This window comes from Corapipo altera, unplaced genomic scaffold (assembly GCF_003945725.1).
Source record: "Corapipo altera isolate COAL_440 unplaced genomic scaffold, ASM394572v1 2b, whole genome shotgun sequence".
NCBI lineage: Eukaryota > Metazoa > Chordata > Aves > Passeriformes > Pipridae > Corapipo > Corapipo altera.
This window is the reverse complement of record NW_020884874.1, coordinates 24,945,808-24,952,390: the sequence shown is the minus strand read 5'-3', so window position 1 is coordinate 24,952,390 and position 6,583 is coordinate 24,945,808.

The window sequence follows — 6,583 nt, the reverse complement described above, 5'->3', positions numbered from 1 at the left end:
ATGTACTGTGTAAGTTAAACAAAATTTTACACAGTTAAAAAGCAGTTACTGAAAAAGAAGTAGGCCTTATCTCTGCTGTATAGCTGGCCCACCAGCACTAACTCCATTTTTTTCTAATCTGGACAGCATGTAAATGACTCCTAATCTTCTCTCTAGTCTTCTTTTTCCCTTGAAAAAGCACCCGAAGATGCTGTGTGTGTTTTGGAATAGCATTAGACTTTGCCACAAATAATAGTAAAACCTCCAGGAAAAGCTTAGAGAAGGTAGTCTAAGAAAAACTGCACAGTGACAATATTAAAAGAAGAAATTACTTTCTATCTTCATGCCGAGATGTATATGATTATTATATACAGTATTCAAATGTACTAGAATATGCATTCTACTACACTACTACACAAACTAAAGCAGCAGCATGCATGCCATTTTGATTGTAAATTGTGTCAAGATCACTGCATCTGATAGAAGAATCCTTGAACTGTGAGAGATAATAACCTGGTTTTGTGGTTTTGGTGATAAAAATCCTAGTTTTTTTCTCAGGATAGTTTTTTGAGTTCACATCAATCAAGACATCAATTTCTTTCAAATCTTTTTCTGAACTCAGAAGAAAAAGAAAGGTATAATGATGTTATTTAATCTTGTTTTGAACAATGCCAAGAATCTATCTTTAAGAGAGTCCAGTAAGATCTGTATCTATTAATCATTCACAGAGACTTAAAGTAGGGCATAAAGCCCATGAAATCCACTCTCTTACCGAGTGGATTTAAATTCTTCATGTTGTAAAATAAATTGTCTTGCTTAAAAACAAGAGATGTTCAGCAGAATTGCATTCATTTAGGTTACAAATTAATCTCTTGTTATTTAATTGAATATAAAATAATGCTTTCTTTCCTTTTTATTACAAAAAAACTTGGTAAGCCAAAAGCAGAGAGTGAGAGGTGGCCAAAGTTTTCAGCTTCAAAGGATGTGTTAATCTCCACTTGTGATTCTGAAATTATGATTAGGATTTTTATATCAACCCCCGGATTTTAATGAAAAATTAGTAACACAGTGTCTCTCCTGTGGGAGTTCATATAATTGTACAGTATTGGTGAGGGAAAAGTGTGGAAAGAGAGTAAGCAAGAATGCAAAGAAGAAAAATTACAGAAAATAACCAAAAGAAAAAAGTTTGCATAAATATATTCCTTAACACATTTTTATAATCTTTGCAAATGCTTGGTATTGCTGCCAATAAGCAGCTCTATCAAAAAACAGAACCACAGTGTGCAAGCTTCTTAACATAATGCTGTGAAACATTTCAGTACTGGCCTGTGTGTCTCCTGCTCCCCTTCCTTTCCTGCACAGTGATACCTGGCCATCTCCACTAAAGGTGAGTTTCATTTGAGGACCAAGCTTGCAGTTTAAGTATTTAGAGGAAAAGAAGCTAGTTTATAAGATAATGGGGACATAATAAGTGCAGTAATTTGATATATTCACTAAATTACCTATCTCATTTATATATCCAAAAGTCTTGAGTGCCACTGCAAAAAATGTTGGCAGTTGAGACACAGAATCCTGTTTGGAGCTTGAAAATCCAATTCAAAACATAGAGGAGGTTGATTTGAATACTGGTTAAACTGACATGTTCAGTAACAGAACTGGATTATGTAAAAGAACTTGGGAAAGAGCCAAACACTGGTTTTAGAAAGAGAGAAAATGCGGCAGTTGAGCTACCCTCTGGCTCTCAGGAGAGCTGAGCTTTGCTCTCTGCCTGACTGGCTGGGGTCATTTCCTCTATTTATGGAAGCTTTGATACTCCTGAAAGCACCATGCAGCCACAGTGCTGTGTACAGGTGGGGGCATGAAGAAACCAGTTACGTATTTCCAAACATTTTTCTGGTCAATTGGACAAGAAATGAAAGTGTTTTGCAGCTATGATTTGGTTTCTGCAGAAATCTCTTTTTTTAGAGTAAGGTGGTTACTGTTATGCATCTCTTAAAAATCTGGTGGCTGAAATTCCTATGTTGAGAGTAAGTCCTCTAGGTCTCTTGTCTCATACCACAGCAAAAACCTGGTCATTGAATAGTGGTGCGTAGACTTTAGTCACAGAAATACTGACAAAGTCAGTGCTCATTTGGCAAATGTACAAACAATTATAAGAAGAGCCTTGCACTGGAGAACCAAAAGACACTTAAAAAATATTGGTTGAGCTGGTTTCACCCACTTATAGGAAGGGTATTTTTCCCTTTGGAGAAGATGAGCAAATTAATCAGTTTGCACAGGGCTCTGCTGTGGTTCTCCAACAAAGGCAGGAGCTGAGTGGCTGGATCTCCAGATTCCCAGCCAGCTCCCCCAGCCTCAGAGCTGCCTTTCTAAGCTGCAGCTTTCTTCTACAGAATATGAAATGCTCTTTTTTAATTTCACTTCTACATTTGGTTATTCAGGAGGGCATGTCAGGTGTAACTTAGGACAGGACTGAGTGTGCCGGCATGCTGCACAGGCATCACAGCGGCATTGCTTTTTATGGCCACAGCCTGGCCATGTTTCAGTAAATGGCAGAAGTCCCATTGGCAATATGGCCAGAGTTCCAGTTATAAATGCCAAATTAGCATATGTGGATGATGACATTATGGCTGGTCAGAGGCACACTACAGATTTCAGAGCTGTTGATAACATATCAAGGCTGTCACATGCCTTGGACACCATTTAGATGGGGCTGCAGAGATGGGAACACTTATGGAGGGTCTTCTTGCATATGCATGTATCTACTTGTTTTCTGTTCTCATACTTTACTAAATTTTTGGTTTATTAACTGTTTCATGTTTATAATATTCTCTTTTGGCAAGTACAATATGCCTATATCTCTTTGGCTTTGCTTACATTTACTAGAGAGGATAATCACAGATCCCTTCCCAATTCCTGCAGTATTACCACTGTCTTTAGAGACCTAGCAAATGTTTGCAAGCTGTTTTTTAACTTTACTGGGTACCATGTCTTTAGTGGTCTTAGTATGTGTTTCATTATAGAATGAAAGTAACTTCTAATAGTTCCTTTGCTATACTGTATTAGAAAAACCTCTAACATTGTCCAGAAAAAAAGTATTTCTGACTGAATTAAAAAAAAAAAAAAAAGGAAGCAAAAATTGATTATTATTTCCATGGTGTCATTACGGTATGGCCTGGTACTTGAGTCTCAGCCTCTCTTACGGGATGCTGCAACCTGAGGTAGCAGCAGGGGTCTTGAACCACTATTTAGATTGACCAGCTGACCAGGTTCTGCCTGGTGACAGCCTGGAAGCAGGATTTTCTACAGAGAAAATCTGCTTCTGGCCCACGTGACCATAATTGGAAACCTCCAAAATGATGGTTGGCAGGACAAAGGAGGCCTCCTTGGTGACAGTACAATAGCTGTCCATCTTGTGTGTTACCTGCTCCCAGTGATGACTTTGTTGGTAACTCAAACAAGCACAGTCAGGCTCAGATCAGACTGCCTTCCTTTCAAGGAAGATTTCATGAGGACAAAGCCCTCAGTGAGCTGCTCTGAGCACACTGCTGAGTCTACTTTTGGGAGGAGGTTGGACCAAGACCTGGGCATCTGGTTTGACTCCTCTGCAAATTAGTTCATAGGCAAGGGTAACTTCCAGCTTGGCTTTGATGTAACACTCCACACCACCATGGGTGCAGGGCAGGAGGAATGTGGTACTGGCATACACCACTGGGCAGCAGAAGTCTCAGATGCCCGTCCAGAGGCTGCTGCCTGGCATGGGCTGCACCCACTCCATGCCATTGGCTGTCCTCATATGGCCAGCAACACCAATTTGGGGGCCCTCAATAGTGGTGTGTGCTGCAGAGCTCCTGGCACCTTTCTACCTGGAAGAAATTGGACTGGCATTTCATTTATCTGGGGAAGTGGCCAGTGTAAACTTGACTCATGTATACTAGTATGTCACCTGCTGAGAAAACCAACTGTAAAATTAATTGTCAGGAATATGAGATGTATACTTTTCCTAATTGGCTTTGGTGCAGTTATATCCAAAGGCCCCTTTCGTGGTCATTCATAGAGTTTAATTGCTATAGTTAAATACTACAATTTAAAAAGGCCTGGAAGGAGAGCTGAATATTAGGCTCCTGATGAATTATAATTATCGCTTTGTGTAGATGAATGGAAAACATTTCTAATTAAACTACTCTTGTTACACAAATTAATAGTGTGATCTGGATAAAGTACTTCTGATTTCACATATAAAATATTTCTAAGGGCACCAAGTTTGTGCCAGAATTTCATTTGGCAGTTTAAATTGTCTTTTAAAATTACCTGACTTTTTAGTCAATAGCAGCTTATCATAGGCTTCTGCAGTGAGGATGTTTGGCAATAATAGAACGATTCAAGCCTTGTACAGAGAATAAAGTAAAATAAAACTATGCAACTAGCAGACCTTCTTAGTTCTACAAGTATGGGGGATTCACAGTCTGACAGGAATTCATAGTGTGACTGTCACACGTTTTCTTCCTGTATTAATTTCATCTCTGTCTGAGGGTGTTTGTGAGACATGAACTGTTAAGCTAATACTTTGAAAACAGGAAAGCTCATTAGCAGCTCTGAGGAAGGGAGTGAGATGGGCAAGGAAGGTGCAGGTCATTAAAGGTTTGAAAGAGAAGGAAGTGTGAAAGTTTTAAGAAGGATTACTTGACATGCAATCTGTCTGTGCTCTGTAAAAACCCAATGATTTTTGTATATCTCGAATTTCTTTTCTCATTAGTGAGACGTGCAATGAATAAAGTAAACAGACAAATGAAAAGGTTTCAGCTCAAGGTGTCAGACCGCATTTCAAGAAGTGGATTATAGATAATCGTTCTCAGATGACCGGTAGCTTCACGGCCTAATACATGTAGCTGACACATTAGGTGTTGACAGCAGCCGTTTCCAACACTCCTCATTAGACATCTGGTTTAAGATTTTAGAGCATCTGTCTGTGATTCCAACCAGGTATTTTTGAAGGGCATAAAGTGGCAGATAGATGGCCACCTTCTGACAGAAGATAGTGAGAATATTGTGTCAAGGCATACCTGGTGCATATGGAAGACAGTCCCTGAAATTTTCTGAATGCATGCCCTCTTGTGTATGCAGTAGATTAGTGCTTACTGTATATATAAAAATTTGGCACTACTGTATCTCTCTAAACATCGCATTAATCCATCTGTCTGTCACCATGGTAACAAGGCTCCCTATTGATAACTGAAGAAGAGCTGAACCATTAAAACTAAATGTACACTGTTAAAACAAAAAAGTGAGCAAGCTCACTTGGTGTAGCACTGCAGAGAACCGAATGGTCAAAAATGGGCTAATTAATATTCTCTATGCATTATTTTTATAGATTACATATATTACAGATCTGAAATAAACCCTGTTGCTAAAATGGTCTTTAAATATGATCTTTGCTTCTTCACATCTATTTTTCATATATTCTGCTGAACTCAATATTTAAAAATAAGCATTTTTTCAGACATTTACATGTTCTGTGGTATATATTTGTCCCAGAAGATGGAAAGATGAAGTAAATATCTTAAAGATACCAAGTGCAAAGCAGAATAGAAATGTTGCTGAATATTTTACTGCACATTTTCTTTCTCTCTCCCTCGCTTCCATACTTGTAACTTTACCAAAATAAAATCGGTAAAGTGCACATATTCATTAAAGGATCAATGTCTAACTGAGTGCTGTTAGTTAGTTGGACCTGAGATTTTTTGAGAAGCACAATGTTGTGGAAACTCTGACATGAATTACTGAACTTCATAGATCGTTCTTGGACAATGAATTTCCATTTTTTATTACACTGGCGCCACACATATTATTAATGGTAGACTTGAGTCTATAATTCTATTAGACTATAAAGAGGTCTTTGATTTTAGAGCTGAAATAAAGCTTAAAACTAACAGCTGACTTCTCATCTCCTTCTGTGTGCATTGGATGGTGCTTTTTGTTCTTTAGTAATGACAGGACCAGAGAAAGAAACGGGAATACTGTTTAAGAACACTTTGTCATATTCACTGAACTGAAAGTATGATTATTCTTGTTTATGGCAGGATTTACAGCTCTTTGATCCGTAGTTTAAACTATGACCCTGATCTTATAATAAGCCCTTGGGTCAGGAGGTAGCTCACAAGAGCATTTTATCAGACACATGGAATGTTGACAGGTTGGAAGGTCAGATGGGAGCATTGCTCTATTTGTGCACGGGGAGGTGGAGTTTGTACACGTGCATGTGTGTTGCATGTATATATATCACTTAGATTTTATTATATCTAATGTCCTAATGAGCAAACATGGATAGTTTGCTCTGTTACATGGTATATGAACCCTTGGAGGACCTCAAAGATCAACTGAACCTATTTGGTAGAACCAGAAGGCACAGATGCTACTAAGCAGCATAAAGTTTCTGATTCACAGCTGACATTTAAAATGCTTTCAGCTCAGAAGAAGCTAAAGGAATTTCCAAGTTTGCAAAAGCGACCTCCCTCTCTCCTTTCTTCCCCCCCATCCCTCTTCAGCTGGATGAAGAAACATGATTCCTTGAACTGATATAAAAGGGTATTCCTGTTTAATATGA